Source organism: Pseudoliparis swirei, chromosome 2 (assembly GCF_029220125.1).
Source record: "Pseudoliparis swirei isolate HS2019 ecotype Mariana Trench chromosome 2, NWPU_hadal_v1, whole genome shotgun sequence".
NCBI lineage: Eukaryota > Metazoa > Chordata > Actinopteri > Perciformes > Liparidae > Pseudoliparis > Pseudoliparis swirei.
The window spans coordinates 826495-839553 of NC_079389.1; the positions used below are offsets into that span (position 1 = coordinate 826495).

General features: G+C 49.3%; 1 protein-coding gene across 3 annotated transcripts in view; it reads left to right on the forward strand.

Moving 5' to 3' along the window:
- The window catches only part of gli2a (GLI family zinc finger 2a), a 103057-nt gene that overhangs the window by 37280 nt on the left and 52718 nt on the right, over positions 1–13059 (forward strand). The window lies entirely within an intron of this gene.

Below are 13059 nucleotides of genomic sequence, written 5' to 3' on the forward strand. Positions count from 1 at the left end.
GTCTTCAGCAAGGAGAGGGCTCTCTCTCTTCCTCCCCACCGACCTTACGACTGCCCAATAGATCTGCTTCCTGGAGCTCCTCTACCCTCCAGCCGCCTCTACAATCTGTCCCGTCCTGAGAGGGAGGTTATGGGCGTTATATCACAGACTCTGTGGCTCCTGGTATTATTCGTCCCTCCTCCTCTCCTGTCGGGGGGCGGTTCTTCTTTGTAGTCAAGAAGGACCAGTCACTACGACCCTCCATAGACTTTCGGGGGATAAATAATATCACGGTAAAAAACAAATATCCTTTACCTCTCCTCACCTCGGCTTTTGAACCTCTCCAGGAGGCGACCCTGTTTTCCAAATTAGACCTTCGAAACGCCTACCATCTGGTCCGCATCCGACAGGGGGATGAATGGAAGACAGCGTTTAACACTCCATTAGGTCATTTTGAGTATCTGGTCATGCCTTTTGGTCTCTCTAACTTCCCAGCCGTTTTCCAGGCTATGATAAATGATGTCTTACGTGACTTTTTAAACCGCTTTGTTTTCATCTACCTAGACGACATCCTGATTTTCTCCAGGAGTCAGGAGGAACACGAGAACCATGTCCGTATGGTCCTACAGAGACTGCTGGAGAACAAGCTCTACGTCAAGGCGGAGAAATGTGAGTTCCACCAAGACCGGATCACCTTTCTGGGCTATATCATCAGCCAGGGAAGGGTGGAGGCAGACCCTGGGAAGATCAGCGCCGTGGTGGAGTGGCCGGTTCCAACGACAAGGAGGGAGCTTCAGAGGTTTTTGGGTTTTGCCAATTTTTACCGTCGCTTCATCCGGAACTTCAGTAAGGTTGCTGCACCTCTTTCCAAACTCACCTCAATTAACATCTCGTTCTGCTGGACTCCGGAGGCTAACAGAGCTTTCATCAAACTCAAGTCCCTGTTCACCTCAGCTCCCATCCTCATTCAGCCAGACACAGAGAGACAGTTTGTTGTGGAGGTGGACGCGTCTGATACGGGAGTAGGAGCAGTTTTGTCTCAGACGGCTGGTCCTGATAACATCCTTCATCCCGTTGCTTTTTTCACGTCGCCTCTCCAGCGGAGCGCAACTATGACGTTGGTAACAGGGAGCTTCTTGCCGTTAAGTTGGCACTAGAGGAGTGGAGACACTGGCTCGAAGGCAGCAAGCAGCCCTTCCTGGTCTGGACGGACCACAAAAACCTCTCATACATCCAGTCTGCGAAGCGACTGAACTCCCGACAAGCCAGGTGGGCTCTGTTTTTCTGTCGTTTCGACTTTTGCCTCACTTTCCGTCCTGGGTCCAAGAACGTCAAGCCCGATGCGCTGTCCAGGCTGTACTCCTGACTCTCCGAGCCTCCAGAGACTCAATCCTTCCCAAGAGTTGTGTTGTGGCGCCTCTCTTGGGAGATTAATAACACCATCCTGGAGGCATTGAGAGAACAACCAGACCCGGTAATGGTCCTCCGAACCGTCGGTTTGTTCCTGATGCTGCCCGCTCCAAGGTTCTGCAGTGGGTCCATAATTCCCGGTTCTCAATTCACCCTGGAGGAAACCGTACTCTTTCTCTCCTGAGAAGACATTTCTGGTGGCCCACGATCAGCAGGGACACTCTGGAGTTCGTTTCTGCCTGTCCCACATGTTCCAGGAGTAAGTCCTCCCACCAGTTACCTGCAGGGTTGCTCCAGCCCCTTCCAATCCCTAGTCGTCCTTGGTCTCACATCGCCCTGGATTTTGTTACCGCCTGCCCCTCCCAGGGCAACACCACTATCCTCACGGTGGTTGACCGGTTTTCCAAGTCGGCTCACTTCATAGCTCTCCCTAAACTCCCGTCAGCTCTGGAGACCGCCCAACTCCTCACGGATCATGTTTTCCGGTTGCATGGTATCCCTTCTGACATTGTCTCTGACCGTGGTCCCTAGTTCACCTCTCGAGTCTGGAAGGAGTTTTGTCAGTCCCTGGGAGCCTCAGTCAGTCTGACTGGATATCACCCCCAATCAAACGGCCAAACAGAGAGAGCCAATCAGGACATGGAGTCAGCTCTCCGCTGCATCACCGACAAGAACCCCTCAACTTGGAGCTCGCATCTCACCTGGGTAGAGTACTCCCAACGCCTCACTTGCTCCGCTACTGGTCTCTCCCCTTTGAGGCTTCTTTGGGTTACCAGCCACCCCTGTTCCCCGAAGAGGAGCGAGAATTAGCTGTTCCTTCAGTCCAGCAGCATGTGCGTCGCTGTCAGAAGATCTGGAGAGATACACGATCTGCCCTCCTCCAGACTTCTGTACGGAACCAGCGGTCTGCCAACCGTCACAGAAGGGCCGCTCCTCCTTACGCCCCAGGCCAGTCAGTCTGGTTGTCCTCCCGCAACATTCCTCTCATCTCAGAGTCCCGGAAGCTTTCCCCACGCTTCATTGGTCCTTTTCCCATCGTTAGGATCATTAACCCTTCCGCAGTCCGGTTGAAGCTTCCTAGAACTCTGAGAATTCACCCCACTTTCCACGTGTCCCAGATTAAGCGGTTCACACCAGTGAATTGAGCCCTCGGCTCTACCCCTCCTCCCGCCCGGATTCTCGTCAGTCACTCTGTCTATACGGTGCACCGCCTTGAGGACGTCAGACGACGGGGCAGGGGCTTTCAGCACCTGGTGGACTGGGAGGGGTATGGCATCGAGGAGCGATGTTGGGTCCCTCGTTCCCGTATCATGGACCCAATCATGGTCAGGGCCTTTCACAGGGCCCATCCGAACAAGCCTGGTGGTCGCCAGGTGGCTCCCATTGAGGGGGGGGTACTGTGAGGATTGCAGTATCTCCTCCTCCTTTTTTCTGTTTGTTTGTCTATCGGTCTGTCTTCCTGGATGGGCGTGGTTGACCTACATTCCGTTTTTCCATCAACTCACCTCCGCTCCTGTTTCTCATCATCACTGATTACACCACTCACCTACAGCTGCTTAAAACCCCGGTTCGACCATCAGACTTCGCCAGTTCTACGTATACTCTCAGTGAGATCCACATCCACTCCATCCTGCCTGCCACGTCCAAGCCAACCTCCATCTCAGCTGCTGCTCCCGGGTTTTTCCTACTCAGCTCAGAGTTTTGTTTTTTCTCCTGCCTGTTTTTGTGGACTTAATAAATCCAGCTCTTTTGGTTACACTCCACCCAAAGTCTCCGTCCCAGTGTTTCTGCATAGCGGGTTCTCCTTTTGTGTCTCTCCCCGCGGAGTCCTAACACAGGGGCTCCTGGCCAGTCGGATCCGGGTCCGTCAAAGTACTTTTAACCACTGCCCATGAAGCCTGTGAACACATGAGTGCCCGGCCTGTCTAACATTAACACGTTAAGAATCGTGGAGGCCAGTGTGCGCTCACTCGTCCTCTGACACTGTGAGATTGCTCCAGGTTGGTGTGAAGAAGTCTCCCGGGCTTCGCTTCTCACCCGGCGAGCATCTATTAGCAATATCAGCGTGACTCTGGAAGCTGCTGCCTCCTTCAAACAGGGTCGTTTATTTACCACACAGTAATACATGGCCACAATTTAAGCGGAGAGCGCTGCCATAATTGATACAATTTATTTTATTTTTACGAAGTCTTTTAAAGGTTGCTAGTTTGAATCCCACAGGCCTTTTGGGAGACTCCTCACTATTAAAGCCCACATGTCGCGGTGGAGATGCTCGCCGGTCACCAGTAGAGGTCTGTGGTTGAACTGGTGTCACTGTGGCCAGGATGTACAAACGTCAAGAGACACAAGTGATGTATTTAATCCTCTTTAGTGACGTTACATTGACATGTACATGGCCACGTGATGAAAACACGACTAATTACAGGAAACCAATTCATTTTCTTTTTTTTCCTTTAATTTCTCCTCCTGTTGGTTATATTTTGTCAGACGCTATTTCTATATTCCGTCGTAATATAATATTTTTTTATTATTTTATATGTATTTTTTTTAATGGAAATATTGACAGGTACATAACAGAGTGAACATTTAGTTCAACTGATATTTCCATTGTTTTTGACGACATATACAAACAGATAACACCCCCCCCCCCTCCCACTGCTACACCCACGTGGAGTACAGGAAAATAAATGCATAAAAAATAGATCCAAAGAGGTCACCTCATTTCACCGAGCCGGACTTCTACATGTGTACATGAACACACACACACACATACACCTGTACATCTGTGTGTAGACACGCCTGCATCACTATACACAGTAAATACAGTCATTACATCTCACAAGTACAATATATACAGAAATTAAATGACAATATGATTGGCTGTAATGTCATTTTAAAGCAGTATCATTATTTCCCAAGCCCTCATGAATAAAACCCAGAGCCACTTCCTGGTGATTGAGAGCCCTTCCTCAGCGCAGCCACCAGAGTGTTCGTCAGATAGAGGAGATACCCCCGAGTCGACCCCCAGGGGAAGCAGGCGCGTCGGCTAATTTTATCACACAATGCATTGCTGTGTGTCAGCGCCGCTGCGGTGACGAATGATTCCTTATCTCGTTTGTTGTTGCTGAGTAATGTCCCGGCCGCTCGCTGCTGTCTCTGGAGCCTTCGGGGGGCCTCAGCTGCCCCGCTGTCACCTGTCAGGGGCCACACTCGCGTTACAGTCACGTGGTGCACCGGTCCTCACCTGAGCACGCACGGCCGGGATTTAAACGTCAGCTCTGCGGGGAAAGCAAAAGGTTTCTTTGAACGCAGACTCAAAGTGGGGAAGCCGTTCTCACTCCCCACCGACGCTCGCTCGCCACCTGATGACCGGCGCCCCGAGGCAAACCCTTTAGCGTCAGAGGGAAGAGGGAGGAAGGCCTCACGGGACGGGGACGAGGAGACGCTGGATGGGTCAGACACACGTGGACGACTTCCCAGGAGACCGCTGTGGACCTATTTTAAAGTTATTGTAAACCCAAAAAAAACTATTTTGCTCAACTTAACCTAGTAGTTTTGATGCGTAAGTAAAGTTAAAAAAACAACGGATGACAGGGTTCATACGGTCGTGGAAAACCTGGAAAAGTCATGGAATTTTAAAATGGTTATTTCCAGGCCTGGAAGTTTTGTAAAAGTCATGTAAATGTGTTAGATTCATATGTTCATTTTCGACAACATGTGTATGAACCCTGTCATTGGTCCACATGTCTATGATCCCTGTGCATTGGCAGGGTTTTTCCTGCATAGAGAAAATTTGGGCACGCGCCTAAGCCATTTTCCCGAACGCCTATGACAAATCCCGAGCGCAATAAGGCAACAAAAAAAAGGGGTGCTAGTGAGAGTGCGGAGATTTCACCCTGTTATAATTAGGGTTGGGTACCGAAACCCGGTGCCAATATGGTACCGGTTCCAATACAACCGGTATTACCCGGCGCAACGCACATTTCGGTGCTTCTTTCCGGTGCCTGAGCCGATTGAAATTGAAAAAAACTATTGTTGTGAACTTCTCTGGTGACTCCGCCCTGTCAGCAGGTTACGATAGCCTCTCATATTTAAGTTTGAGAGCGGAGGCTGTGCCGTGTGTGACTAGTGAACCGTGTGGAGCACACCAGCGTCAGGCTGGAGGCGACGGGGAGACCGTCACCGGTCCCCCTGAACACGTGGAGACCGATGATGACGAGCAACCTTAACTCAGATTAGTACCGTAACGTTGATTGCAAGTCTTGCATTCATAAAAGTAGGCCAAGAAATAATAAATTATCCATTATAACCATGCTTAAGCTAGCTCGTAGCTAGCGCTAGCTACGAGCTACGAGCGTAACAGTCTGCTAGCAGATGTGTTGGTGTCCAGCGGTCCCGGCTGTATACCCGGTGTTACCGGGAATATAATGACGGAGGAATGAAGACCGTGGGGCGTCACTTTGTTTCAGTGTAACTCGCTGTCAGAAGCAACACTTTGTGTCACGTGTTCAGGGCTCTCAAGTTTTGAAGACAGGCAAGCGTGAGATTTCCATCAGCACCCGATACAGCTGACCGTTGCGCCGGCATCGAGCGAAAAGAGTTGTTGACGGGGTGCTAGTGACTATTTTTTTGCTCCATCCCAATGCGCGCAGACCGGCGTCGGAGCTCCGCAGCGGAACAATCGATCGGCGTATTGAGCACCCCTGCATTCAAGCATTAAATAGCCGAGAGTTTTTTTCAGCGTGAGGAATTCGATGTGTGGCGGGAGTGCGTGAGATGAGACCGAATTGCGTGAGTCTCACGCTCAATGCGTGAGACTTGAGAGCCCTGCGTGTCATCTTCAGTCCCTCTGATTGGTTGTTCTCTTTGCCCATCAAAACAGTGACAGGATTAACCCTATAAAGTCTGCACATGACAATACATATCACCTCATATAATGGAGAACATATATTGTGTATGTTAACAGTCTGATATCCGTTGTGTGTCAGTGCTCCATGATAACGGCTTCTCCAGGGAATATGGCCGAAGAGGTTTTTAATGTCCTCAATGTGCGTTTTTAAAAAAAAGTATCGGTTCAGGCACCGTTTAGGCACCGGTATCGTTTTAAAAGTACCGGTTTAGCACCGGTATCGGAAAAAACCCAAACGATACCCATCCCTAGTTATAATGGTAGGGAAAACCAGCTGCTGATCACTCACTCAACAGCCCGACGTGCACGAACAAAAAAAAATTGGGAGCACCGAAGACCCATTTTGACCCAGGAAAAACCCTGATTGGTCCACATGTCTATGATCCCTGTTCATTGGTCCACATGTGTATGACCCCTGTCATTGGTCAACATGTGTATGACCCCTGTTCATTGGTCAACATGTGTATGACCCCTGTTCATTGGTCAACATGTGTATGATCCCTGTCATTGGTCCACATGTGTATGATCCCTGTCATTGGTCCACATGTGTATGACCCCTGTCATTGGTCAACATGTGTATGACCCCTGTTCATTGGTCAACATGTGTATGAACCCTGTTCATTGGTCCACATGTGTATGACCCCTGTTCATTGGACCACATGTGTATGACCCCTGAAGTGACCAGTGGGAAGTGACACATTGTCCGTGACCTGTCCAACACTGACCCAGAGCCTCATGACGCGTAGGGGCCTCTGTGTTTCGTGGGTTCTGCTTTCCACCAATCAGCTCGATGGCCGTTCCATTGGCCCTTGTGTGATCTAATGCAGACAGACATGTGGACTAACTTGGGGGGGGGGGGGGCTCTCACCTGTCCGTGTCCCGGGCCCCTCTCCTGGATAAGCGGCTCGGCCCTGTGGCCAGCGAGGGGCCGGTGAGAGCCGCATGTGTTGCCCGTGGGGCCCCTTGTTTATTTGACTTCCGCTTTACACATCCACTGGCCTCCAGGCGGCAGGTGGAGCGGCCAGAGAAATGAGAAAGGAGGCGACGTCTCACCTGACCATGAACGCACCACGGATCAATGCCAATCAGAGACGAGGGTACAGATTATATAATACACCTCTGAGTCTGGACAGGGATGAATACTTATGGGAGGAACTGAGTCCTCGACAGAAGGCCGACATAGCCGTGTGTAATCATGCTCTGATGCTCCATGTAGTTTTCATTCATATCTTACTGTAGGCTAACTCTCATATTAAGGCCATTAGTTAAGTGTTCAAAAAGCTGGGGAAAAAGGAAACCATAGAGATGTTTGAGTTATTACTATTAAAGATAAATATACCAACATCGTATTTGTGGGATCGTATCGTAAGTATCGGGTATCGTGATATTCATGGCAGGTATCGTATCGAAGTTCTAATTGTGGGTACCGTGGCAACCCTACAGATATATCGTCACACCAAATCAAGTCAAGAAGAGTAACATTTAAAAGAATATTTAGTTGTATTCCTACCACCCCAATGGCGGAGAAACAATCCGTTCTCATGTTCCACCTGGCGGATCCCGGAAGTGTGTTGCCTCTAAGAATTTAAGCCATGGTTCACTCCGCGGCCTCTTTGTATTTCTTTACTTCTGATTTCCTCTCCTCTTTGCGTATCAACGACTCCTCACTTCTTCTTTCTGGTCTTGTTTGAACCTCCACAGATGGGTAGGAGAATTCACAGGATGTCATTTAGACACAGCTACAGGGAGCAACTCAGGGTTACGTGTCTTGCTCAAGGACACATCGACTAGGGCGGGGATTGAACCGCCAACCTCCTGATTGAGAGACGGACCCACTAGACACCCACAGTGGATCAATAACCCGGAGCACGACGTTACACCCACACCGCTCTGACTTCATGGAACCTTCGCATCATGACGCTCCTACCCCGACCCATGGGCCTGCTTTCTTTCACCGGTTCTGCATAAAACAACCCAGATGCTTTGAAAAAGCTCCGTGAGTCAAAGAGCCGGAGGGAGGAGGGGGCGCCGAGAAGGAAATGTCTCTCCAAGGGTCTTCATCAGGGTTGGAAGCCAGCGAACGCAACAAGGCCGCGTGCAGTTAAAGTTCCGTACGGCGGCTCGTAAATCGCTCCTGTGTCGTCACCGTGATAGGTTAAGAGCCGTCCGGCTTCCGGTTGCTGTGGCAACAGAGTCCAGCTCGCTGAAACAACAACAGATGGAAAAGAAGTTTACTGCTCCGGACAGCCGGAGTATCGGCTCGGCTTGGACTCGTCTGCTTTCATTTTAATTACATTTCCTAAAAAAGTACAAGTTTGTATTTCCTTTCTCTCCAATCAAACACACAAAAAAAGATTTTTTTTTTAAACAAAATGCTGCAGAAAGATATCGTTGTCATTTTGTGGGTCAGTGTCAGAGAACTACAACACAAACTGTCTGGATGTACGTGTGTCCTTCACTTCCACTTCACACATGGCAGGTGTATTGCTACCTTCGATATTACTAAACGTTGAATAAACGGGGGATAGTAAACTTTTGGGGGCGGGGCCTTTGGGCTCATAGTGGGTCGCTCCAATATATTAACCAACATATACCATTGCGTGTTTAAAACCATAATGTTAAAGGAACAGGTCATTCCAGACACCTTTTATACAAGATGTTCCTTCTCTGTTAATATTTAAGACAGAACACTTTGCTTTAACGATAGAATGACCCCCCTTGATGTTACTAACTAAGAGGCTTTTGAGAATATTAAATATAACAACCACTAGAGGGAGAGAGAGAGAGAGAGCAGGAGGGGGATCACCTGACAGCCAATCCGGTTGGTCGGAGGCCCTCTGACCCGCTTCACAGCTGTTTCTTGTTAGAGCTTTAAAACAAATTCCCAGAGCGAGATGGTTTCCACGCTCGATCCTGCCCTGAAGAAAGAGGCCAGACGAGAAGGGGGTTTATAGACCCCGCTGCTGTGTGTGTGTGTGTGTGTGTGTGTGTATAAACAGCTCAGTGTTAACCTTTTATCTTATCGGGATAGAGGACCTGAGAGCTCTGCTGAAGATGCTCTGCCCTGTGTTCTGAACGCCACCGACAGGCTCCATCTTCTCAGAATCTGTTTCCAGCTCTAAAAGCATCAGCTGTTCACCGAGCTTCAGTCACACACTGTGTACAGTTATGTGGTGAGAGTCGACGTTTTAATTCCACTTTTAATTAAACGTGTAATAAGTCTCATCTTCGCACAGACGGATGGTACCAAATGTTTATACTCACCTGTCGCCGGACTCTTAAAATCCTTATAATTGGTCAACGTTGTAATGCAAACAAACATGAAGAGAAAGTGGAGGCGTGTCCTACAGTTAAGTCTGAGATGGGCCACATGTCTCCAATTTAATTCAGCTCACAAAGTAGCATCGCATTTAGTGAGCGCAGCTCTCTAGTGGGGTAACATGGTACTACAAGCCCTCTAGTGGGGTAACATGGTACTACAAGCTCTCTAGTGGGGTAGCATCGTACTACAAGCTCTCTAGTGGGGTAACATGGTACTACAAGCTCTCTAGTGGGGTAACATGGTACTACAAGCCCTCTAGTGGGGTAACATGGTACTACAAGCTCTCTAGTGGGGTAACATGGTACTACAAGCTCTCTAGTGGGGTAACATGGTACTACAAGCTCTCTAGTGGGGCAACATGGTACTACAAGCTCTCTAGTGGGGCAACATGGTACTATAAGCTCTATAGTGGGGTAACATGGTACTACAAGCTCTCTAGTGGGGTAACATGGTACTACAAGCTCTCTAGTGGTAACATGGTACTACAAGCTCTCTAGTGGGGTAACATGGTACTACAAGCTCTCTAGTGGGGTAACATGGTACTACAAGCTCTCTAGTGGGGCAACATGGTACTACAAGCTCTCTAGTGGGGTAACATGGTACTACAAGCTCTCTAGTGGGGTAACATGGTACTACAAGCTCTCTAGTGGGGTAACATGGTACTACAAGCTCTCTAGTGGGGTAACATGGTACTACAAGCTCTCTAGTGGGTAACATGGCACTACAAGCTCTCTAGTGGGGTAATATGGTACTACAAGCTCTCTAGTGGGGTAACATGGTACTACAAGCTCTCTAGTGGGGTAACATGGTACTACAAGCTCTCTAGTGGGGTAACATGGTACTACAAGCTCTCTAGTGGGTAACATGGTACTACAAGCTCTCTAGTGGGGTAACATGGTACTACAAGCTCTCTAGTGGGGTAACATGGTACTACAAGCTCTCTAGTGGGGTAATATGGTACTACAAGCTCTCTAGTGGGGTAACATGGTACTACAAGCTCTCTAGTGGGGTAACATGGTACTACAAGCTCTCTAGTGGGGTAACATGGTACTACAAGCTCTCTAGTGGGGTAACATGGTACTACAAGCTCTCTAGTGGGGTAACATGGTACTACAAGCTCTCTAGTGGGGTAACATGGTACTACAAGCTCTCTAGTGGGGTAACATGGTACTACAAGCTCTCTAGTGGGGTAACATGGTACTACAAGCTCTCTAGTGGGGTAACATGGTACTACAAGCTCTCTAGTGGGGTAACATGGTACTACAAGCTCTCTAGTGGGGTAACATGGTACTACAAGCTCTCTAGTGGGGTAACATGGTACTACAAGCTCTCTAGTGGGGTAACATGGTACTACAAGCTCTTTAGTGGGGTAACATGGTACTACAAGCTCTCTAGTGGGGTAACATGGTACTACAAGCTCTCTAGTGGGGTAACATGTTACTACAAGCTCTCTAGTGGGGTAACATGGTACTACAAGCTCTCTAGTGGGGTAACATGGTACTACAAGCTCTCTAGTGGGGTAATATGGTACTACAAGCTCTCTAGTGGGGTAACATGGTACTACAAGCTCTTTAGTGGGGTAATATGGTACTACAAGCTCTCTAGTGGGGTAATATGGTGCTACAAGCTCTCTAGTGGGGTAATATGGTACTACAAGCTCCTTAAGATATGATGGAGCATCACCAATCAAGGCTTTGTAGGTGAGGAGAAGGATTTTAAATGTGATTCTTGATGTTACAGGGAGCCAGTGCAGAGCAGCTAACACAGGAATCATATGATCTCTGTTCTTAGTTTTAGTGAGAACACGAGCTGCAGCATTGTGGTTTTTAAAGCTGTTGTAAACTCTGCTGCTCCTATGAATCATGAATCATTTAAAACATGAATCATTTTAAACATGAATCGTTTTAAACATGAATCATTTTTCCCCTCAAGAAGAATTCACCTCTGGCCTCTTAAGCCTAAATCCATCTGTTTCTTAAATATTCATTTGGTGTCTTCGGGTGTCCACAATGTGAATGTTGTGCATCATTCTGAAAGAAAAGACCAACGACATCACAGTTTGATGCAGACCAGGCCAGGTCCATCCAGGATACTCCCCGGCCTCCTGCTTAGAGAGCGGTCTCCCGGGGAGGGGAGGGGTGGCGGGGGGGCTCACCTCACAGTGACCCCCAGCTGAGACCTCCTTTAGATTGATGTGCTCTGCCTCCCTCACATTGTGTGTTGTTTGAGGGTATTTCCTCTGCCTTTCCCCTGGAGAGAAAAAAGAGCCCCCGTTCACAAGTCGCGGATCGGGAATGCTAAGCTAATGCTGACGATGACGCCACACGGGGCGCCGAGGACGCTCTTTGTGTGAACCGGCAGCTTCTCCGTCAGCTGTGCCTCAGGGGTCAGAGGTCAAAGGGGTCACGGAAGACAGAGCGGGGCTCTGAGTTCCCGCCGTTTGAAGTGACTTGGCAGAAACTGGCAAGAAAATGCTCTTTCTGAGAGAATGAGGTCCAGATTGATGAAGTCACACTTACACTGATCTTGTATGCAGCATATAATAGGGACAACTCTGTTCCCCCCCCTCCAACTGGGACCAGGGTCCTTATCTTGTTTTTAACTTGCATCCTCCTGAATTGAAATGACCAGCGTGGCAACAGTAACCGACCCGATGCATTAATTACTTGATCGTCCCTCCACCTGTGCTCTAAAGGGGCCCGGCCATAAATCAGAAGTCTGATTGTCCCGACACCTCATCCGTCTTCACATTACGCCGCCTAAGCTTTCACACGCTCACACACATACATGAAGGGTGCCCCCAGCACTGGCCCATGCCCACGGCTCTGGCAGGGTGATGCATGGCCGTCGTGAGGCGGCGATCCCCCGGTGAGCGGCTGGAGGTTACAGCACCGCCTCAAAGATGAAATCCTCGGAACTCAGATTTTAGGTGTTTTTTTTCTTCGTGGTTGACTAATAGGTCTCTGGGGGGTGAGATCGTATACATTTGGTGAGCCAAAAAAGGCCTTTAAATAAATAAATGTAAAGGACAGGAAAGAGGTGCGTCTCTATGTGTGTCCACCCCCCTTGGTGCCTCTTTCCCACCCAATGGACTTTAGTACCACCGGCTGAAGCGACCCAGGTGAGATACGGCCTCGGTCTCAGTCTTTAGAACAATTAGGAGTGGCGGTGCGGCACCTTGTAGCCGAAGGTGATGGATCGGACCGGTGGTGGGTGTGTGGGGTGGAGGCAGAGGACCGGTGCTGGCCCCGGGGCCGGCTCGCAGATTTGGCAGAGACTGATTGCAGAGGAGAGAGGCCAGCTGGGGCGGAGTGGGTCAACACAGCAGCCCCGACGAGGGGGCCGACACATCTGGGGGGGATGAGGGCGTCATGGCAATGCGATACAAGGCCATCATAGGAGCTCACTTGCTCCGATTTGAATCTCTGACTTGCTCAGA